Here is a 24,542-nt window from a genome sequence, read left to right on the forward strand (position 1 = left end):
TAAACGCAATAAACGCCATGGCTTTGTTCAGAGGAGTGTTGCATTAAGGCTAAAGTAAGGAAAATCCGCCGGAAGCGTCGACGTAATTGCCAGTGGACTTGCGATTTTTGCAACAAGCGCCGGTGTCACTGCTGCTCCTGGGCCAATTCACACATTAGATTCGATTTTAAATTTCTGGTAACGGGGCTACCGGCGCTCCCAAATTGTGGACAGAAACCAACGCGTGACTCCATTCGACGCTCAGACACAAACCCGACACTGCTACATTGTCTCGGCTCGCCGCTGTTGTGTCGCTGAATGTCACCGTGATCTGCCCATTCATCCAACATGGTGTGGCCGCAGCTTGATCATGTTCAGTGCAAAAGCTTCTTCACTATGTACCGATGGGCTGCACATCCAAGAGAAGCGGTAGAGTCCGGTTCTTTGCGGCAAGCGGCTGAAGACATACAGAGAAAACAACTCTAATACACGCCTGGGAGAGAATATCAAGTGGGCTGAACCAAGGTGGTAAGTGCTTTTCTTTTTTTTTCATTTTGGGGCCAACTCTCAACAGTCACCTGCTTAATCTTGTCTGAAAAAATGCGATTATGGCACCGGACGAGCGCTAACAATATTGAGGGTTGTGCGCTGCCCGTTTCGTTCTAATGCATTCTTCCAGCCAATCAGCTAAACCTGCGTACCATCAAGTGACGTGTCTATAATGGCTATTTTACGCGATAGGATAAGGAAGTCGTGAGGAGCAACACCGCAAACAGGACGGGACTAAGGCAGGCGACAACACAGGGCGGTACTGACAACTGAACATTTATTGAAAAAAACTGCCGAGCTTATATGGAGCAGTAACGCATGTAACCTGGCAAGCAATCTTAAAATGAAGATGAAGCATGAGCAAACAGTTCAATGCCAGCCATGACGAAAACGATCGATACGGTGCAGGAAGAAAAACCGATCAAAGATGACGAAACTAACCTGCGCAAAACCAAACAAAAATAACCTACTGAAAGGCTGACGGAAACGCTAATTCTTTCTCAAAGATGGACACAGAGACGTGCTGACATTCTTTTCTGACTCCGATCCCATTATGGCAACAGCCTCGACAATTTCCCGTTCCAACTGCCCATTTCTTTTTCCTATGATCTATGTGCAATTCAGCTTAGGATAGTAGCCTTTACAACTGCGACAGTGAACGGTCAGGGCAGCCAGTTTGGCCTATATAAAATCGACCACAGGTGAGGGGAATCTTATAAACCACCCCACTTGCGCATGAGACATACTTCTTCTAATGCGTCATGCCGCAAACTACATGCGTTGAAGCATGCTTCCCCACCAAATTGACAAGTTTTGAGAGTTTGCAGGGCGCAGACATGACCACGTCAACGCTATATCTGCCAGAGATCTTCTCAAGATTGTGGGAAAGCTTTTGAAGATATGGTAAGACCACATATACTTATTTCGACTAGGTAGCTTATAGGAAAAGGTGTCTGTTTACGCCGTCTGGCGAAGCTTTTTGAGCAGCGATTCGGCCACATCTTAACAGGGAGCTCGGCAAGCCCGCTTTTTCGAGTCGCTCTAGTTTAAGATGAATGCTGGGCTGCACTTTGTGATGACATGATTGCAAAAGCGCAGACCAAAAACATGAACAGGCCAAGGCGTGCTTTAGGAGCTTTTAATGGGATTAGTCGAACGGCACTAAAGCTTTCTTCGATCTTTGCTGAAAAGCCAAGGAAACATGATCATGTTGATTAAAATATAAATTCAAGTATAAATACTGGATGTGTACCATCTTGCGGAAGCTCAAGTTTTAAATTGAGAGATTTTGAATATCTAGAGATCACAGCCAAAAGCTCATCTGCGACGTCAGCACGCCTTCTGTGTCTATTTTTCAGAATGAATTTGCGTTTTATGTCAACGTTTCACAAGGTAATTTTGTTTGGTTTTGTGCAGCTTAGTTGTGCAATCCTTGCTTGCTTTCCTTCCCTTCGCCGTACCGATTCTATTCGTCATGGCTGCCATTGAACTTTCTTCTCATGCTTCATCTTCAATTTACGATTGCTTGCAGATTATACGCGCGACTGATCCATATAAGCTCTGCTGGTTTTTCTATAAATAATCAGTTTTCAGTACGACCCTGTGTTGCTGCCTGCCTCAGTCCCATCCTGTTTTGGGGTTTTGCTCCTCACGATGCCCTACCAACCGGGCTACAAAGAAGTTCTTCGAAATATACGGAGCCCGCGAAGCGTTCTGCGGGTCTTGTTTCGCTGTCGCACTCGGTGAGGCGGCAAGAGCTATCGCAACCTCCTCAGCCGCGACGATATGAGCGCCCCTGACAGTGCAGTACTCATTTATGCTCTTGTCTTCATCGGCCTCCAGCGCCGTCATAGCCTTCCGATGTCGGTACTCGGCTGCGTTCGCATAGACCACGTCCGCCCGTCCCGCGTTCTTCTGCAAGGTTTCCGCTTGGTCCAGCCCTTGTTCTTTCATCATGGAGGGCCGGATTCGCGTCCCTGGGATGTGGCGGAACATTGACCTTGTCTTGTATAAGACAAAAAATACAGAGAAAATTGGTAGATCAGCCGATTTTGCCAGTCTGGACACCCGCAAATTAAGCTCTATGATTTAACGAACGAGCACACGAACTTGCCTGAGGACTCTCCTCCAGGCAAACTGATAGCAATAGGAAAGGTTACAATGCTCACCTATCGTGAAATTTAGCAGTATTACAGAATAAGTAGAACGGAATATGTTCTAGCGGATAGCAAAGTTAGTAAAAAGGAAGCTATAGCTTGGAGGAATCTCCAGAGTGGGGTATTTCTCTACACATGGACTTATAGCAAAATATATCCAGGCCCATTCATGGCTAAGAGGGATGCTAAGAGGAACAGTAAGGGGGATTTTGGACCATGGAACACAAGGTCTGGACATTCCCACGTTACTAAGACAGCACAGGCAGCCCAGGCTCAGAGGAGACTCTGATGCAGAACCCAGACCCAGACGTCCAAAGAAACATCGTATATAAAGGTGTGGTCGCCGCTTACTCTCAGGGGGCTACGGCCGACGACTAGCGCGAGGGGAAACGGACAAAGTCATGCGACCCTCCGATTGATTGACTCGTATATAAAGTTTTCCATTTATCGGTGAAGCACCAACTTCTAGGGCATAGATTCTCCGCCCAGGAATTAGCGCACAAGTCTGTGATTTATTGCGTTGAAATCCGCGTGATTTCTAGCACATAATGTGCTAGTGACAACTCGCGCCAGCCGTGGGCTAGAGTTTTGATGACACCCTGCCGTACTCGAGTTGGTAGATTGAAATAAATATTCATGACTCTCTTCTACATCACTGCGCATAAATTTTCGTAAACCTCAGGTTAGGCTGTAAAAATGAGATCATTATAACATGGCAGCAGTGAGATGTCTTCAGACGAACGCATCTTTCATTATGTGGCATGTGGTGTTTGTAATATGTCAAGACGTTCTTTTTCTTTGATCAGTGCAGTGCCAGAATTGCAGCATCGGTGGAGCTACCTCCAACAAAAGTTTATCCGCCTCTGTAATTTGTACACAAAGTCCTGAGTGGCGCAGCAGACGTTCAGAAAGCATGAACCTTAACACCAAATCTAATGTTCCTGGCCTACGCAATAAAATATGGAAGGTAAATGCCAGCTTGTAGCTTCTTCGTTAATCAGTGGCTGTGGCATTTTGCTGCTAAGCATGCGTTGGTATTTTGGTACCAGCTGCAGTGACCGTATTTCCGTGAAAAAGGAAATAAAACCACTCCTTGCACCAACATTTTCGCGGACACTATGTGGCCTTCTGGTGAAAAAAAAGACCGCCACCATCTGGATGACATTGAAGTAACAAGTGTTAGCCGTTTATTTTACTAGATGTGCCATGTCACCAAGGCAACAACAACAAGATGAAGAAACCGAAGAACGCGCTGCGCGTCGCGGAAAACTGAATGTAATACCCTATGAAACGGGATGGATTGCCACAACGCTCGGATACGCGTGCAAGCAAGCCGCCTAGCGCCATCTATCAGAGAACTTACGATGCACGTACACCCTTTGTCGAGTTGCACCTCCTCAAGAGATTCTTCGGTGGGCGTTCGAAGCGAGCGGACGTGTTTTTTAGCTCTCTGCTCCTTCGGACGCTGGGCCTAAGGCTTCGCGGCGTTGCGGGGTCTCTCCATGGAGGCCACAGACACCGTGAACGAGCGAAGGCCTGTTTTCGGCGGTGACAATCCGCAACGCAGGGCAGGCCGCTCACGCTCACGATCACGGAGACGAACGCCGTCCAGAGGAAGGTCGTCCAGCACCATTCGGCGAATGCAGGCCGAGATCGCTGATCTGCGGGACACGGTGAGGTGCCTGACGGCGGCGCTCATAACCACCTCGGAGAACCTTGAGTCCGTCATCGGGACCTTGGACGTGTCGCCGGCGGACCCACGCGTTCTAGCCTTGAGGGACGCCATGGCGCTCGCTCACCAGACGCAGAACTCCATGGCGGCTCCCTCCCCGCCATTTCTGGCCACCCCTGCGCTTCCTGCCGCTATTGCTACTCCTGGGGAACCGGCTGTGATGCCCTCTCCCCCTGATGCTGCTGCTGCGGGCTCACCGCGGACACCTGCAGCCGAGGAGAGCATGTGCACCCCAATGGACGAGTCTGCTCTCCGGAAACGGCGACGCTCAACGGGGTCCGAGGAGGAGAGGGACTCGGAAACCAAAAGGGACATCGCGGTGGCCAAGCTGGAAGCTCGAAGGCCCCCCACCGTCACTGTTCCCTCTCCCTCCACACTCGAAGGAGCAGGGCCTTCCCAGCACGAGCCCCATGGAGCCGACCTCCAGCCTGCTGCTGATGCTGCTGCTGTTGCTGGTGGGGCGACGGCGTCCGGAAGAAAACCGGGTGCGACCTCCCCAAATCCCGCCGCACGAGACCAGGCTGCGGCTGGGGCTTCGTCTGCTGGCAGCGAGCGCGCCCAACTCCGCGGCGCGCCGCAGCAATACGCCGCAGGCATCGGCGACGCTGATGCTGGGGCCAGCATGGTCCCGTGGCGCATTATCACTACCAAGGCGCAGCGGCGTCGGAGAGCTGCCCTGGAGCGAGCCGCGGCTGCCGTGGAGGTCCCGTCCAGCCTGGTGGGGACGGTGCTGTTTCGGCCGGCGAACCGGGGCACCGCCTTCACCAGGGAACAGGGCTGGGAGTTGGCCGAGGAGATCGGATCCCGCCCGGGCGTCCTCGCCGTTCGGGTAAACATGCGGCGGAATGTGGTGGCAGTGGACGCGGGGAGCAGCGATGCTCTCCAGGCCCTGCTAGCCACAGCCGTCATCCGCGGCGTGCCGGTCTGCGCCAAGGAGCCTCCTGCTCGGAATCAAAGCTCCGGCCTGGTCTTCGGTGTGGACGGGCGCAGGACGGCGGAGGAGCTGCTAGCGGCGGCGGAGTCAACGGTAACGATGGTGTCGGCGTCTCTGTCGGGCAGCACACTCGCTCTCCGTTTTGCGGCGCCGACACCGCCGGCGTTCATCACCATATTCAAGCGCAGGCTCGCGGTCCGCCCCTGCCGTCCCCGGCCGCTCCAGTGTGCCAAGTGCGCCAGCCTGGGGCATGCCACTGAGGTGTGTCGTGCTCCTGCCCGATGCACGCGCTGCGGCGGGCCGCACGAGCCTGGTACCTGCGCGAGCAAGCCCCGCTGCATTAACTGCGGGGGGCGGCACGCAGCCATTGACCCAGCGTGCCCGCACTGGCAGCGAGAGCGTCATGTGGCCACTTTAATGGCCACATCCATGGCCCCGATGTCCAGGCGGGTTGTCCGAGCCGTCGTCCAGGCTGAGACAGCGGCCCCAGCTCAGCAACATCAGCAGACGCCGCGCGCTCTTTCTTATGCGCAGGTCGTCAGGGGAACACCCCAGCAGCAGCATCAGCAGACACAGAAGCAACGGCAGCGCCGGCAGCGGCAGCGGCGATCCGGTTGCCCGGCGTCCCGTACAGCGCGGCCCGAGCCTGCGGCCGCTTCTCAGGGCCAGCCCCCTGACGCACGGGACGCGGAGATCGCGCGCCTAAAGCTGGCGTTGCGCGCCCTCAGCACACTTTTCCCGGAGGGCACCGATGGACACCGGGCTTGCTTAGAAGCAGCGGGTGCTCCCGCACAGATAAGCCAGCATGACGGCTAGCCGCCGGACTCCCTCCCGCACACCATCCATCCTGCAGTGGAACGTGCGCTCACTTGCGGCGCGGTACGCCGAAATGCGAGTTCGCATCGCACAGGATTCGCCGGAAGTTATCGCGCTGCAGGAGACGTACGTACGTTCACTTGACGGGGAGCCCCAGATGCGGCTACCTGGCTACATTGGCTACCACTCAGCCACCACGTGCGAGGAACCCACCTGTGCTGCAGTGCCCTGTTGTGTCACATCTCATCGCCCCGGGAAATGAAGGTGCGCGATATACGTGCGGCAGGACGTCCAGCACACCCTCGTCGGCTCGGCGGCGGCGACATCTGACGCCCAGGAGTGCGTGGTGGTGACAGTGCGCGTCGGTGGTGTTGACACGTCGGTGGCCAGTGTTTATGAGCGTCCAGCTGTCGCGTGGAACGCGCTGTGTTTTCGTGCTGTGTCTTCGTGCTGTGCCCCGCGCCAAATCATGTGTGGTGATTTTAACGCCCACCATAGTGCGTGGGGCAGTGCGCGCCACTCCGCGCGTGGAGACGACCTGCACGACGCAGCAACGCAGCTGGGACTCACCCCCTTGAACACCGGCGAGCCCACCTTTCGACGACGGGGAACAACCGGCTCCTGCATCGACGTTGCCTTCGCATCCAGAGGCATCGAGGCGACATGGCGCCGATCACCATCTCTCTGGGGCTCGGATCATTACTCCATCCTAATTGAACCCACTGCGAAGGAGGCGCGCCCCAAACGTGCCTACTCCATTACCAACTGGAGTGCGTTCAGGCGGGCGGTCGACGAGGCGGCGGCCACTGGCGCAGATTTCTTTTCAAGTCTAGTCCGAAGCGCTCTCGCAGCCACCCAACGAGCAGAGGTAAGGGCAGGGCAGCCCACACCTGATATGAAGCTGCTCAATCTGCGCGAGAAGAGAGATCGCGCAGAGCGACGGGCGCGACGGACTGACAGAGCCGCCGACTGGACTGTCTACAACCGCTTGGACGCAGCAGCGCGCCGCCAGGCCAACAAGCTATACCGCCGGCAGTGGGCTTCACTATGCCAAAGGATGGAGGAAGATGTCAGCTCGCGGAGGCTGTTTGACACCCTGCGGCGCATCACCGAACCACAGGCAAACCGTCAACCGCTGGCCGCCCTCGCAATCTCCAGCGGGCTCAGCTTTGTAGAATTGGCAGAGCGGTTTGCCGATCGGTTCGCGCCGCCCAGCCCCGCAAACGCCGCTAACATAGCTGCTCCTGAGAGCCCCAGAGGCGACGCCAGTCCCTCGCCCGTCGCCTTGGAAGGTCCATGTGATGCGCCGTTCACCGCGGCGGAATTGAACAATGCGCTGCAGCGCTGCCGCCGCCGCTCGGCGCCCGGACCGGACGGGGTGACATACCAAATGCTGCGAAACCTGGATGCGCAGCAACGACAGATCCTCCTGCAGAAGATCAACCTGGTGTGGGAACGCGGGGAGCTACCGGAGGATTGGCGAACCGCGGTCGTTTGTCCCATCCGAAGGGCAGGGCGCCCACCTACGGAGCTGAGCGGATACCGGCCAGTGGCATTAACATCGGCGGCAGGTAAGCTCATGGAGCATATGGCGTTGCAGCGTCTGAACGAGCGGGCTGCGGAGGCTGATTTGTTTGACGAGCGGCAGACGGGTTTCCGTGGGATGCGGTGCACGGCTGATTCTATATCGGACGTTGTTACAGCGCTGGAGCATGCCAGGGCAGCAGGCCAGGTTGCGCTGCTGCTGCTACTGGACGTCTCGGGCGCTTTTGACAACGTTCACCGCGCACCAATTCTCGCGGTGCTTGAGGGGGCTGGTGTGAGCGGGCGCCTTTTGCGATACGTTCATGGCTTCCTGAGCGGGCGCACCATGCGCGTACGAGTAGGGGGTAAGCTCTCCAAGCCTCGCCCGGTCGACATGGGCGTGCCGCAGGGCTCTGTCCTATCACCATTTCTGTTTAATGTGGCCACGTCGGTGGTGCCGGCCTCCTTCCCCACGAGCGGGCGACACCATGTGTACATGTCCATATATGCAGACGACATACCTCTGTGGTGCCCGGGACCACCGGGCGAGGCGTTCCGCGTGCGGGGGTGCCTTCAGGGAGCCCTGACCGCAATCGATGCCAGCTTGCGCGGCCTTGGTCTGTCGCTGAGCGCGGACAAATCGATGGCGATGGCCTGCGTTTCGCGCTCGCGCGCGCACCTTGCGCCACTGTCACTGGACGGGACTCCGATTCCTTGGCGTAAATCGGTGCGGTACCTTGGCCTGGACATCGACTGGCGCCTTTCCTTCCGCCCCGCGGCGACCAAGGCCTGTCTGCAGATGAAGAGGATCACCGCCGCCGTGCACAAGCTCACCGCTCGAGGCCAGGGCATATCCCAGCAAGCCGCGCTGCGTCTATACAATGCCGCAGCTTTGGGGGCGGTGCTCTATGTGCTGCCGCTCGTCACGGTGCGCAAGCCGTGCTGGAAGAAGCTCGAGCTTCAGCACCGCAAGTCCCTGCGCGTGTGCCTAGGCCTGCCCAAAAACTCGCAGTGCGCCGCAACGTTGGCCGAGGCAGGAGCGTGGCCCCTTGAGCTCCAAGCAGCGCGCAGGGCACTGAGTCACATCGACCGGCTTCACCGCGCACCGGACGGCGGCTCGCTGCTGCAGCGTATGCGCTCGCACCCGCGCTCACGAATGGGCGCGGCGCTGAGCAATTGACCCAAGGCCAACCCCCCTACGGCTCCTGCGCGCCCTGGCCTGCTGCCTCGGAGGTAAAGCGAGAGATCGTCGCATCGCGGGAAAGCGGAGCACACCCCTCTGTGCTGTGCAGCAGCTGGCCAGAGCCGTCATACACGAGGAGCTCCAGGACCATCTCCTCGTGTACACCGACGGCTCAGTAGCCCGCGACAGCTGCTCCCTTGCTGCGGCGGCCACCATCCCCGCCCTGCGACTGCACAGCCAGCAACACCGTAGCTGACGCCTCGGCCTTGCGGCAGGTACGCGCGGGTGCCCTCGACGAGGACGCGCCCGCGTTCCATTGAGGAAATCTTACTGCCCAACATGGCTATGAGCAGCAGCGCCACGGACATCCGCGACGTTCTTTAATGTCATGTATCCGAATTATTCGCCTCTGGAGTCGAGCGGGCGGGCGACTCCGCGTTCCGCGACATGCTCCGTGATTTTTGTCAGGGCCTCGAAATAGCCTCCGATGAGCTCTCGCCGGCGACGCGAGATGAGCTCTGCGCCAGAGTACTCTAAATGAACGCTGCCTCGACCCCTGGACCTGACGGTATCCCCGTCAGTTTCTACGCCAGGCTCTACGATATCTTGGAGGGTTCCCTGGTCTATATAGTCAACAGTTTTCTGACGGATGGAGTCCTACCAGAGTCTTTTTGGAAGTGCCGAGTCGTGTTCATTCTGAAGCCAGGTGGGAACCCACCCGACCCGCAGGCGTGGCGCCCGATCCCTCTGTTCAACGCAGACTACAAGATCGTGGCCTCACTGCTGGCGAACAGGTTGAGCACGAGTCTGACCCCGCTGGTGAGCTGTGCGCAAACTTGTAGCGTGCCGGCCCATTTAGTGTCTTCCGCTGTCGCTCTTTCTCGTGACTTGTTCACGTTCAACACGAGAGCGGGTATCCCGGGCTGAGTTGTGTCGCTGGATCAGTCAAGTCAGTCAAGGGCTTTGACCGTGTCAAGCACCGGTACCTGCTGGATGTCTTAGAGGCCTTCGACTTGGCCTCGGCCTTCGTAGCGAGAGTCGGACTTCTGTACTCGGGGCTTACGGCCCACCTGACAGTTGACCGAGCGATTAGCGTTCATTTTTGTGTCTCCTGGGGGATTAGGCGGGGCTGCCCTTTGTCTGCTGCTACGATTTTTATTTTATGGCTTGAACCGCTGCAGTGCCGTATCCCTGACAGCCCGTCAGTGCGCGACTTCCCACTGCCAGGCCAAGGCCAGGTGAAATATTCGGCGTACGCCGACGATGTGTTCCCTGTTTTTGCGCGATACAGACAGTTACGTAGTGTACTTGCGGCTTTCCGAAGTGTACAGCGAGTTGTCTAGCGTCATGCTAATCATGGGAAAACGCAAGGCGCTCCGCTTTGGCACTTGACGGCGGATCTGTTCCGCGACGTCGAGCGGGTTACGGGCGTGAAAGTTTTCGGCGCTGTTTTCTTGTCCTCAGGCGATGTGGCCCGCGAGACATGGACGTGACTTAGGGCGACACTAGAGACGCACTTGGCAGTGGCGGCACGTTTTCTTTTGTAGCTACTAGAGCGTGTGTTTATCGTGAAATCCTGTGTATGCTCTTGGCTTTTTTATGCTGCTCGCGTGGCCAGCCCGCCGCGTGCATTCGAACGCCGTCTGGCTACTCTTTGTGGGTATTTCATTTGGGCTGGGATAACATAGTTGCCCGTGCGCTACTCCGTCTTCCCAGTCGCATGGGTGGGTTCAGCCTGCCGGACTTGCGTGAAATGCGTAGCATTTTCGCCCTTAGGGGAGCCCGCGACCTCGTTGGTCCCCCGACTATCCGGGGAAAGGCCTCCATCCTTACCTCCTTTGCACATCGCGGCACCTATTTCTTTAGTGCTACTCTGGCCCCACATCCGAGCGCCAGCCGTAGTTTTTCTGGTATGTCTGTCAGACGTTCACGTCCTTTACCGCTATCTTGACCGGGGTGAACGTGCTTGACACGCCAGCCTCCCGCTATGGCTCCGCATCGTTGACTTCCCGCCGTGCCTGAGGCCGTCCCGGGGAGTAAACGGAGGACGCTACCACCTGTTACGGCCAGGGGTGTCTCCAGCGCCAACAACACCGGCATCACCTCCACGGGCGCTTGGACCTGGAGCTTATACGACGCAGTCAGCGACGCCGTTAGCGACGCCAGCCCAAGCACGTCGAACGCCGCCTCGACGCCGGCTCCTGGATCCATGTAACGCCGCAGCCGCACCGAACCAACCGTGAGCACGAACCCCGACCGCTACCGGTAGAACGCTAGTAGCAGACGCTTGTAGCAGTGTTACCGGGTCGTGTGTATATATAGTCTTTGTGTTTTGTGTTAGTTTTGTTAGTTTCGTGTGCTAGTGTGTGTGTCAAGTAAGGTGTAATAAATGTGCATCTGTGTGGGTACACCTGTCGCCTAGTCCATTCTTTCGGTCGGAGTGTTATTCGGGGAGATGCGTGACAAACTGACACTACTTTCGAACTAGTATGTTCGCCACACGTGCCGACGACCAAAGCAAAAGAAAACCATGAGCCAACCACGGTAAAGACATGATTTCACTCGTCTACTCGGTTTAATCACATATTGCAGCGGCGGCAGCTCGTGGAACCAACTGCTAATTGAAGAATTCTGCTTGTTACAGATTCCGTGCTGTTTCCTCTGCTGACAAAAGCCGTCGTAAGAATCTTCGGACGTGGTGCCGGCTCTGCACAAAGCCTGCTTGTTGCAGGATAGTGCACAAAACACTGTTATGATTTTATCAACATTTAACCAACAATGTTGCTGCTGCTGCCGCTGCCATGACCTGAACCTGCAATTGCTCCTTCTGCGATTGGTTGTTGTTGTTGTTGCTGTGATTCGTGTTCTGCTTTGTGATAAGGTTTTTAGTGTCAGATATTTCTAATTGCTTCTCATGTCAGTTGCCCATTCGCTTAGAGGAAGGATCAGGGTCAGTGCAATGTTTCGAATTTTCCAGCGAGTACCGCTTTGGCAAGTGCGCTGGCGTAACCGAGAAATCCTTTAAAGAAAAACCCAAAACCGCCAATGATTCTTGGAGATGCTCAACATGCAGAAGCGCTGCGACACGCGTCCAAAACGAAGTTGATACCGACGTTCTCATGGCTATTAATCAAAAACTCGAAAGCCTGCCTGCCATTGTTGCAAAAATCAGCGACGGAAAAATTGAGTCAGTTCATGTCAGGAAATTTCTATGAATTCGAGCAGAAGATAACGTGATAGGACACAAAAATACATGCACGGCCGCGGTTTCTGAGTGGTTATGGTTGTCGGCTGCTGGCCCTAAAGACGCGGGTTCGATCCCGGCCGCGGAGGTCGAATTTAGATGAAGGCGAAATTCTGAGGCCCGTGTACTGTGCGACGTCAGTGGACGTTAAGAAACCCCAGTTAGTCGAAATTTCCGCAGCCCTTCACTATGGCGTCTTATAGAATGAGTCGCTTTGGGACGTTAAACGCCCATAAACTAAACCAAACCAAACCAGAAACACATGCACTCAGAATGCGGGTGACTGAATTGGAAGAGAAGGACATGGTTCGCGCTACAGTGCAATTTGATCTCGAGCAACAAAAAACTGAACTAGAATTTCGCAGTAGGCGACTTAATCTGTAAGTACATGGTGTTCGTGTTGTCGCGGGGAGAATCTGATATTATCTTTGAATCAGATCGCTTACACGCTCCAAGTCCCTCAGCTCACTGACGCTGACATCACATCAGCTCACCGGCTGCCAGCCAGGAAAGATAAAATCCGTCGAATTATTATCCGGTTTACCAAGCAAGAGACAAAGGACGCATGGCTTCAGAAAAGGAACGCGCTGAAGGATAGTGAACCAAAAGTTTTCCAGCAAACCCCCTAAAGAACCAAAAGAACTTCAGGACGTTGAAGATAAGGCAAAGGAAAAAGGCTATAATTTTGTTTGGTATGTGGACGGAAAAGTTCTGGCTCGTAAGACGAGCGGTGAAGATGCTATCGTTATTAAGAGCAAAGGTGACCTTGATAGCCTGTAACTGACGGCTTGTTCGTTCTTTTTTTCGAAGAAAATTCATGGATGATGCTCATTGCTATTTACCCAGTGATGTGGATCTAGTGGTCTCAGATTTTCCGGCGACCTCTTACAAATGTATTCACCTCAATACTAGGTCTGTGAAAAACAAATTATTTGGCCCAGCAGAATTTTCTAGTTTTTTCTTTGAATTTTCTGCATTAATGCTAACCAAGACGTGGAGCACAAAAGGCTGTGATGTTTTCAGGTTTAAGTATTGTACGACATATTTGGCGAACAGCAGCGGTGGTGTTGCATTTTTGCTTCAAGACGACGTTGAAGGCGAAATACTTGAACCATATGCTTTAATTAGCCCGATTATGAAATTCTCCCTGTATGTGCACAACGTGCTGTGTTCTCTGTGGGTTCTCGTCCCCCAAACGGTAATATTACATCATTATTAGAGTTTTATGATATGTTGCTGGATTTTGTTGTTCAGTGTCACAATACGAAAACCTTAATAGCTTGTGGTGACTTCAATATTGGCATGAGTAATCCCAATCCATCTGCTACAGACTTTAATATGACTGTTATGTCTAATGGCTTTCTTAACATGATCAATACAGCAACAACAGTCATAAGTGAAGGCCATTCAGTTAACGATTTAAATATTGCTAACTCTATTCAGCTGAATGTTTTCTTGCGTTTTATCTTGCTGTATTACTGATCATCTTCTTGCGTTGAGAAGGCGAGTACAAAAGGAAGTCAGTCCACATCAATCACATAAGAAGTCATCAGAGAAGTATCGTTGAAATCGTTTGATGATGCGCTCATGAAAGTAGATTGGAGTAAAATAGCTTAACTTCATGACTGAAATGAAGCTTCTAAAACGTCTCCGATTCCTTTAAACAGATAGATCGCGACTGCTTTCCTCTTGTCCCCCATGCGAAAAGTTGCAGATTCCGCAAGCCGGGAGTAACGCCAGAGCTTCGCAAAGAAAAACAAATGAAAGAGAAGCTGTATGGAAAATTTTTGGGCAGGCGGAAGGTTGAGGACCTTGCGTTATTTAAGAAGTATAGGAATAACTGACTAAAACACTGCGATCTGCAAGAACAGCCTATCACACATCACTTCATGAGGTTACGAATGCTCGACATGGTGTACTATGGTCGAGAATGAATACACTCCTGCAGCGATACATTTCACGCACTGCATTAACAAAATTAAATATTGATGGAAAAGAAGCTACTGGTATTGAAGTGGCTGATGTATTTGATACCTTTTTAACGAAATTCGCTGCCGGTGCTGCCGGATCTGACACTTGCAAATATGCTCATAGTCAGAATGATGAAACAATTTTTCTGCACCCAGTCACGGAAGGCGAAGCCGTGTCTGTGATGACAGATCTTAACAATAGCTGTTGCTGTGTTGTTGAAGATAATCAAATACGGCCAGTCAAGCATGTAGCTAATATAATCGTTCCATACTTGCTCATATATTTATTATATGTTTAGAAACTGCAGTTTTTCCGCTAAAAATGCAATTAGCCAATCTTGTTTTTTACAAAGGGAGATCGCGATTCTCTCGCCAACTAAAGACCAATCTTTGTGTTACCAGTGTTCTTGAATACCTTTGAAAAAATACTGCATCTAAGAATGTCAAGTTTCTTCCATAAATTTAACTTGCTAACACCATTTAACTTCTGCCTCTGGAAAAGGAAATCATGTGAACTTGCATTACTCCAACAGGTTTAGGTTTTAGGTCTTTGGGGGTTTAACGACACCAAGCAACTGAGGCTGTGAGAGACGCCGTAGTAGAGGGCTCCGGAAATTTCGACCACCTGGGGATCTTTAACGTGCACTGACATCACACAGCTCACGGGCCTCTAGAACTTAGCCTCCATCGAAATTCGACCGCCGCGGCCGGGATCGAACTCGCGTCTTTTGGGCCAGCAGCCGAGCGCCATTACCGCTCAGCCACCGCCGCGGCGCATTACTCCAGCAAAGGGAGTATATAATAAAGCAACTCGAAAGCGAAGCTACTGTCATTAGTGTGTTTCAGGACTTCTCAAAGGCTTTTGACCTGGTAAATCATAAAATCTTGCTAAAAAAATTACCCTGCTATGGCATCCGAAGAAAAGCGCTATCACTGTTAAATTCCTATTTTTCATTTAGACAGCAAGTGGTATTCATAAATTGTATACGCTCTGAACCGACGCTGCTCTTCTGCGGTGTCCCCCAACGCAGTACACTAGGAACTATACTCTTCAAAATTTGCCTAATTGGTATTGTCAACATTAGTGATAGTAAGAAGTTTTTCATCTATGTCGATGACACGAGCGTTTTTTTTTTCAGGTGAAAATGTTCATGAACTTATCAAACTATCCAATGCCACAATAAAAGCTCTTGAGGTATGGTCCACAGTTAACCTGATGCAAATAAACGAGACAAAGACCAAAGCTGTATTATTTAGGCCGAAAAACAAAGTTATACCACTGCACAATAACATTATATTAAACACGCGGTCCATATAAATAGTGAGCAGGTTAAATGCATCGGTGTTATATTTTCTCCCAGTTTGTCATGCAAAAATTATATGAAATATGTGTTGAAGAAAATAGCTTAAATTACTAGTGTCATAGGTCGTCTAAAATACATACTTCGCACAACAACTAAGATGTTGGTATACAATTTAATATTCAACTCGCATTTAAACTACTGCCGGGTAGTGTGGGGTACTACAACATTCACTAACATTGAACGTATTCATTTAATGCAAAAAGATATTTCTGGAATACATATAATTTACCGTTGCGACATCCATGTGTAACTTTCTTTTGTCGTTCCGGAGTTATTAAAGCACACAATCTTTATAAATATCGCCTTGGTGTCACTTTCAAAACAGAAATCAAGAACAATATAACAAAACTTAAGAATATAGGAGAACTAAAGAAAAAAGAATCGGTCTATCTAACAAAACATGGCGAAGAAAATCGACTAAATCTTGTCAAGGAATGCCTTCAATACACTCTTCCATCTCTTCTAAACAGGTATATTTTACTTTCGATTTGTTTTACTGTTCACGTCGAGAACATCATAATTTGTTTTTAATAACATGATTTAGGTTTCCTTAAGTATACATATTCTCTCTTCTGTATTCATTGGTTATTCCTTGATGTGCTTGTATTTAAAATTGTATAAACTCTTATGCTGCCTCAGTGCCGATCATTAGGATCGTAGACTCGTCAAGCTGCCAAAGGGCAGCTTTTTTCTACGATTCCTTCATCCATATTGTTAGATGGGAAATAAACTTCGATTTGATTTGATTTAAAGCCCTGCCACATATCTGTATTCAGGCGCGAATAACGAACAACGGAAAATGTTCTCTGTTGAACAATTTTCCTTCCTCCTCAACGTCTGACGATGTAATGGGAAAATAATAACAGTACAGGAAGCATTACAATATATGGCTCGCCCAGTTCATAAGAAGCACTGGAAAGAGCGGAACAGCGAAGATAATAGCATCAGAATCTTGAAAACTGGATCTCTGCGTTGTTTGGTTACACAGTGATTCATAGCTTAGAAGCATCATGTATTTTGTGGTTAACTTTTTTAATCGTTGTTAGAGCCTACGCGCAAAACTCAAGCTCGTGTGCTCGGAATTTTGTAGGCGTCGCATGAAGCATTTGATGAAGCTGGGTGGTAACCTCTCTAACATATTTCGGCGGTAACCTCTGTGTCTCATTGTCGCCAAGCATATTCTCAAGCCTCAGACGAGTGACTGAGTTATTGCTTTGACTGTGTTTGTAGCTTTGCAGCAGAAGCGGTGGCCTTATGGAGCACGAGTCGCACAAGCCGTGAAGATGGTGACGCCGCAGTGCAGCCGAATTGAGCACCCTTCTTGTGCTGGTGTCACGCTCTGCTCGGGTCTTTCTGGATCAAGACATCATATGCTCTAAAAAATTAGTCAATAAATTAAACTTACCTTTAATAGCGCCGGCTTCATGCTAAACGCTGCGACGAACTGGTGCCTTGGGACGTACGCTGGAACACCCGCTTCCACCATGGCCAACGCCGCCGACAATGCCTCCGCCGTGCCCTTGGACGCACCCTCCAGCACTGTCTCTGCGGTATCCTTTTGCCTTCCCCAGTTCTCGGCGGCTAATCCTCACCTCTGGCTCACCCAGTTAAACAGCCAGTTCACTATTGACCACATCACCTCCCAGACACAAGGGTTTCGACACGTGTCTGCGTCGTTTCCATCTGATATTGCCGACGAAATCCGAGATCTCTTATCTCCGCCCGCTTCGGCCCCGATTGACATGTTGGCTGCTGAGCTCATCAAGCGAACAGCCATCTCAAAATATCTTCAAACAACTGGGGGACAGCAAACCTACACAGTTGCCGCGGCGACGCCACCAGCTCCTGGGCTGGGTCAAGCTTTCCTGCGTGAGATTTTTCTTAAGTGCTTGGCATCATCGGTCCACTTGATGCTCGTGCCCGCCCAGGGAGTGTCTTTGGAGAAGCTCGCTGAACTGGCAGACTTTGTCATCGATGTTTCCTACTCCGCAATTTCTCCCTGCGCAGTCTTACCAGCCTCCCACCCCGCCATCATTTCTTGCTTCCCGCTAGTACCTTCAGAGCCTCCGCGACGGATTCCGCGCTGGGATCACACGTCTCTTATACCGGATGCCGTACTGTCGACTTCCAGTCGCCAAGCCTTCCCTCGCCGACGGAGTGCTACATCACCTTTTCAAGTCAGCGAGCGCTGGTATCACCTCATCTTCGCGAAGAAACATGTTGGTATACCGCTCTCCATCGCATCCAGGGAATCTTACCACAAAACCCATAGCATCGGCGATTGGTGTCGCCCCGGATACTAGCCGCTTATTCTTCATTCGCGACCGTATCTCAAGCCTTCGTTTTCTCGTCGACACCGGAGCAGATGAAAGCGTCCTCCCCTGCAACATTATATCAACATCGCCTTCTCGACTCAAGCCTCCGCGGTTGCTGAGTGGTTATGGCGCTCGGCTGCTGGCCCGAAAGACGCGGGTTCGACACCGGTCGCGGCGGTTGAATTTCTATGAAGGAGGAATTCTGGAGGCCTGTGTACTCTGCGATGTCAGTGCACGTCAAAGAACTCCAGGTCGTCGAAATTTCCTGAGCCCTTCACTACCGCGTCTCTCATAGCCTGAGTCGCTTTGGGACGTTAAACCCCCATAAACGATAAACTATCATCTTCTAGACGTACTGGCCCATCGCTACAAGCGCCCAACCTCACCCCCATCATTACGTACAAAGAACATGCTCACATATTAAATTGGTGTCTCCGACGTGTTTACTGATAGGTTTTCCTCGTCGTGGGCGTAAGCTATCCAATCCTCGGAGCTGATGTGCTGTGCCACTATATCCTGCTGGTCAATATGCGCAGCAAATGTCTCGTCAACGCCGCGACGAACGTCCCGGTTCCCTGGCCTCAAGACTTCGAGAAGTGCTTGCCAGTATGCCCAAGCCGCACCAGTCCGCCAATTAAATCGTCTTGGATGAGCACCCTTCTCTGCTCCGTTCCTCCAACTTCTTACTGCCGCCAAGCACAAGGTCACGCATCACATTGTAACCATTGCCCGCCCACACACAGTCGGGCCAGTCGCCCTGCTCCATACCGTGTATAGATCGCCGCAGCAAGTTCGAACACAACCTGCTGCCCGCCAGTATACGACCTTCATCTAGCAAATGGTCATCCCCTCCACGAACGGCACCGAAGAATTGTCCTATAGACTGGCAGCCCTGTGGTGATTACCGCGCATTCAAGAGCGCTACTCTTCCGAACCGTTATCCCCTACCTCACATCGCGTATTTTACCGCAGCGCTGCATGGCGCCACAATTTTTTCTGAAATAGATCTTGTGAAGACCAAATCCACTTAGAATCACCAAAGCTACATAGAACTATCGGATGTACCCAAAACTGCAATCATTACACCGTTCCGCGTGTTCCAGTACATCCGCATGCCATTTGGCGTCTGTAACTCTGACCTTAACAGCATGAACTGGGGAGCGAGTTGATCAGACATGGCTCTTGTAAACCAGCGCAACGGCTCGAAGTCAAACAGAAAGAGACAAAACTTCTGTTGTTAGTTCAGCGCTGTGTTTTGTCCCTTTCTGTTTGGCTTCGAGGCGTTGCGCTTATTTACAAGAACCAGATCTGGGTTTAAGTTTCAACGCTTCGCGGACGCAGTGGCACTTAGTCTACCCATCTGCATGGCATGCATCGATGGCCTCCTAGTATTCAGTCGCGATACGGAGCAGCACTTCCAACACCTTCGCCAGCTTTTCCAAAGTCTCTTCGATTACGGTGTGATAATCAAAAGAACAAAGTGCGAATTCGGCAAGTCAGAGCTCGACTTCATTGATCGCCATATCAAGCGCTCTAGCATCCGGCCTCTGCCATCAAAGGTGAAAGTCATTAAAGTGTTTCCGCAGGCTGCCTAAATCGGCAAGCTCCGTGAATTTCTCGGCCTTAAAAACTTTCTTCGCCGTTTTTTCGCCCACAGTGCGGCAATCCAAACACCATTTAGACATGCTTCAGGCCAAGAAATTGAACTAACCACTACTAACATGGTATTCAGCTGCTCTGGGTCCTTTCCAGGCCACCAAAACGAAACTCTCCGACCTCGCGCTCCTTGCCCATCCGCGTCATGATGCACCCCTTTGCCTCACGAAAAACGCCTCAGCCTTTGGCGTTGCAGCCGTGCTACACCGGCTCGCGGATGGTGCTACCAGCTCGCGGATGGTGCTTGTAGCCTGCTATCTTTTTTTCGCCCACAAGAGTCCCGCTCCCAAAAGCCGCTACAGTACTTTCGGCCGTGAACATACATACATACATACATACATACATACATACATACATACATACATACATACATACATACATACATACATACATACATACATACATACATACATACATACATACATACATACATACATACATACATACATACATACATGCATACATACATACATACATACATACATACATACATACATACATACATACATACATACATACATACATAAAAGTTTTATTCTCCACAAAGAAGTGGAAGGAGGTGGAGGGAAAAGCCGTACATTTGCGGCTTGAAAAATCTTCCGCCCCCTTACAGTGTATACAAGGCGGATTTAAAGTGGTGGCTAAGTTCCTAAGGCAAGAAAATCCGGGAAGGTGTACCGGTTTCAGCATAGACATACAAGACCTTTATTATTCTCTTCCGCATAAAGACTTGTTAAAAGCGGTACGCAAGTGCATAGATGAAGAAAATGACGAAGCTAGGTTTGTGAGTCGGTGCGGCATTTCGGTGTCTGCTTTTCTTGAGATTTTGGCTTTCTATTTGCAATCAACATACGTGGGATGGCGAGGAGATGTATATGTTCAAAGAAAGGGCATATGCATAGGTTCGAAGGTTGCTCCAGCCCTAAGCAGCATTTATCTTTCCCAGGTAGACAAGGAAATAAAAAACAAAATTGGGGGTCTTGCAATGCATATTTCAAGATTTGTTGATGATTTTTGAGTTTTAGTAGACAGGGACAGTATCAATACAAGAGTGAATGAGATTCTAAATGTTTTTCAAGAATGTGGTAAAGGACTGTCCTTCACTTTCGAGTTGCCGTCAGAAAATGCACTGAAATTTTAAGTTTGAAGTTGTTTTTTAGGTAAGAGCACATCTGCTGGATGCATTCCCCCCGATTCCAAAAACCGGTGTTAAGTTTTACCTCGGGGCACACAAAGCTAGTAAAGAATGGAATTGCAATGACTACCTTACGTTCAAGCCTCACAAATTCATGCCATCACTGCATAGCCGACAGTCTGATGTTACAAGTAAGATTAGAAGCCGCAGGGTATCCACAGGGGGTGATTTCAGCAACTTGCGAGAAGCTGGTGAGGGTAGTGCGAAAAGATTTCTTGAATACAAAATTGGACAGAACAGGAAAACAATTTGCTGTCATTCCGTATATGCACCAAACGGCTCATAATCTAAAAAAGGTGGCGGGCAGATTTGACGTGAATGTGGTGTTTTCTGCGCCACAAAAGTTGGGGGGGCTTTGTCGCATGATAGGGAACCGCCATGACAATATATAAAGAATTAGCCCATTTCGTTGTTTGGTTTCCCATATATCAAGGTGTGTAGAGTGCGCATGTTCAGTTGTGTATGAACTTCCTCTTTCATGTAAAAAAGTATATATAGGACAGACCGGCCGATGTATAAATATTCGACTTAGGGAGCATCTTCGTTCACTATCAGATTCAAACTATTCGCATCTAAGAGAGCACTGCGAAGCATGCAAGATTGAAAATAAGAAAGTATGCAGACCTCTAGTCGCGCGCACACGTATTTTATTCCGCCATAGAGATAAGACGACAAGGGAGCTCATTGAGGCATATCACATTCGAAAAAGACGGGATGAATGCACCAGTCAGCCTTCCTTATTGATGGTCGATAAAGAGGTCGCTTTTCTTGACAACACGTGATTTGTGTTTTGTTTTTTTAGTACCTTTGTTGTTTTTTAGTACCTTTGATTTTTTGTTTTTTTTTTCTGGCTGTCTCGTGTTTTTTCGGTTAATCACAGAGTTCTGAAATCGCGTTGTAAGGTTTTAATCTTGACTCATGATATAGTCTTAGACTGTTGTATTTCTGGGCATGTGCGCGAGGGACGTCAGGTCATGTGACTTTTTAAATATAAATGTCTGTTTTTTTCTGAATAAAAAATAGTTGTGAGTCAGCGCTCGTCCGTGTGGTTTCCTTCTTCTTTGTCATCCGTCCCTTTCGCGCTGTTTTTTTCCACCCAAAATGAACGCATACCAACTCGCCCAACTTTCCATTCTACTACAGTGTATTTCTAGTGCACAGGGCTCTTTTACGTGTTTCAACTTAGACCTGTCTTCCCCAGCGTACATCGCCACGTTATATGCAATATGTGTATGCAGAGCCAGAGTAGCTGCGTGGCATTTCAAGCGCGGCCTTTGCCCCACGGATCTGCCGCTCGTGTGCGGAGTTCTACAGCCGTCACCAGGGCATCCAAGACGTATTTGTCGCATTCTTCGTTCAGAGCTTTGGCGACAGGCACGGTATCTGAAGGAGTGCTTATGGGTGGCATGTGGGCGGTACGGAACAGAACATCAGCAAACCAAGGTCTACAGGGAGTGGTTTGCAACCTCACTGCAGACGACGGAGTTCTTGTGGGCTTCCGCCCTTCCTCACCTTCCAAGGAAAGAAAGGACTGCAAAGCAAGCTGGAAGAGTGCAGCTTCTGGGCGAAGCACATCTTCCACCGCAACACCGTAAGACCCTTGAACACGGACCGAAGTACTCCCAGGAGCCAATCTTATCACCGGTGGAGAGGCTAGCCATTTCCAGAAGTATCTCCAGAAAAGTCAAGGATGAACTTCGGCCAAGGTTCCTGGAGGAGAGCGTCAACGCCTTGGGTGTGTCACCGTTCAGACCGAAACGAAGTAAGGACTTGCGTGGCCTCGTAGATTATTTCCACAGTGCCGATTTAAGACTTGTGTTATCAGATAAGGAAGGGCATTTTGTTCTGATTCCGGAAGGGATGTTCAATGAAAAGGCTTTGGCGGCTGTCAAAAAGTGTTTTAAACGGGTCAACGTAGATCACGTGGTTTTGAAAGAGCGGGTGATTTCATTGTTGAATGAGTTTAATTTGAAAGCATTAGCCACCTCGGTTCAGAAATCACAGGGAACGGAATTGGACTTATATTTTTCGGCAAAAACCCACAAGATCGATGTCCCATTTAGGGCTATAGTTTCCGAAGGCGGCACTTGGCAGTGTTTAATCTCTAGTTACCTAGAGGAACACATTTCAGGATTGACAGTTGACGATCCTTTTGCTGTGAAAAATGCCGATGTTCTTGTCAAGTTCCTAAGGCAAGAAAATCCGGGAAGGTGTACCGATTCAGCATAGACATACAAGACCTTTATTATTCTCTTCCGCATAAAGGCATGTTAAAAGCGGTACGCAAGTGCATAGATGAAGAAAATGACGAAGCTAGGTTTGTGAGTCGGTGCGGCATTTCGGTGTCTGCTTTTCTTGAGATTTTGGCTTTCTATTTGCAATCAACATACGTGGGATGGCGAGGAGATGTATATGTTCAAAGAAAGGGCATATGCATAGGTTCGAAGGTTGCTCCAGCCCTAAGCAGCATTTATCTTTCCCAGGTAGACAAGGAAATAAAAAACAAAATTGGGGGTCTTGCAATGCATATTTCAAGATTTGTTGATGATTTTTTAGTTTTAGTAGACAGAGACAGTTTCAATACAAGAGTGAATGACATTCTAAAGGTTTTTCAAGAATGCGGTAAAGGACTGTCCTTCACTTTCGAGTTGCCGTCAGAAAATGCACTGCAGCTTTTAAGTTTGTTGTTTTTTAGGGAAGAGCACATCTGCTGGATGCATTCCCCCCGATCCCAAAAACCGGTGTTAAGTTTTACCTCGGGGCACTCAAAGCTAGTAAAGAATGGAATTGCAATGACTACCTTACGTTCAAGCCTCACAAATTCATGCCATCACTGCATAGCCGACAGTCTGATGTTACAAGTAAGTAGATTAGAAGCCGCAGGGTTTCCACAGGGGGTGATTTCAGCAACTTGCGAGAAGCTGGTGAGGGTAGTGCGAAAAGATTTCTTGAATACAAAATTGGACAGAACAGGAAAACAATTTGCTGTCATTCCGTATATGCACCAAACGGCTCATAATCTAAAAAAGGTGGCGGGCAGATTTGACTTGAATGTGGTGTTTTCTGCGCCACAAAAGTTGGGGGGGCTTTGTCGCATGATAGGGAACCGCCATGACAATATATCAAGAATTAGCCCATTTCGTTGTTTGGTTTCCCTTAGATCAAGGTGTGCAGAGTGCGCATGTTCAGTTGTGTATGAACTTCCTCTTTCATGTAAAAAAGTATATATAGGACAGACCGGCCGATGTATAAATATTCGACTTAGGGAGCATCTTCGTTCACTATCAGATTCAAACTATTCGCATCTAAGAGAGCACTGCGAAGCATGCAAGATTGAAAATAAGAAAGTATGCAGACCTCTAGTCGCCCGCACACGTATTTTATTCCGCCATAGAGATAAGACGACAAGGGAGCTCATTGAGGCATATCACATTCGAAAAAGACTGGATGAATGCACCAGTCAGCATTCCTTATTGATGGTCGATAAAGAGGTCGCTTTTCTTGACAACACGTGATTTGTGTTTTGTTTTTTTAGTACCTTTGTTTTTTTTTTCTGGCTGTCTCGTGTTTTTTCGGTTAATCACAGAGTTCTGAAATCGCGTTGTAAGGTTTTAATCTCGACTCATGATATAGTCTTAGACTGTTGTATTTCTGGGCATGTGCGCGAGTGACGTCAGGTCATGTGACTTTTTAAATATAAATGTCTGTTTTTTTCTGAATAAAAAATAGTTGTGAGTCAGCGGTCGTCCGTGTGGTTTCCTTCTTGTTTGTCTTCCGTCCCTTTCGCGCTGTTTTTTTTTCACCCAAAATGAACGCAAACCAACTCGCCCAACTTTCCATTCTACTAGAATGTTTGCACCTAAACTGCACTAATACAGAGAGAGATAAATTAACAAAACCCAATTTGTTCACCGGGCACTGCGAC

This window comes from Amblyomma americanum, chromosome 9, assembly GCF_052857255.1.
Source record: "Amblyomma americanum isolate KBUSLIRL-KWMA chromosome 9, ASM5285725v1, whole genome shotgun sequence".
Taxonomy (NCBI): domain Eukaryota; kingdom Metazoa; phylum Arthropoda; class Arachnida; order Ixodida; family Ixodidae; genus Amblyomma; species Amblyomma americanum.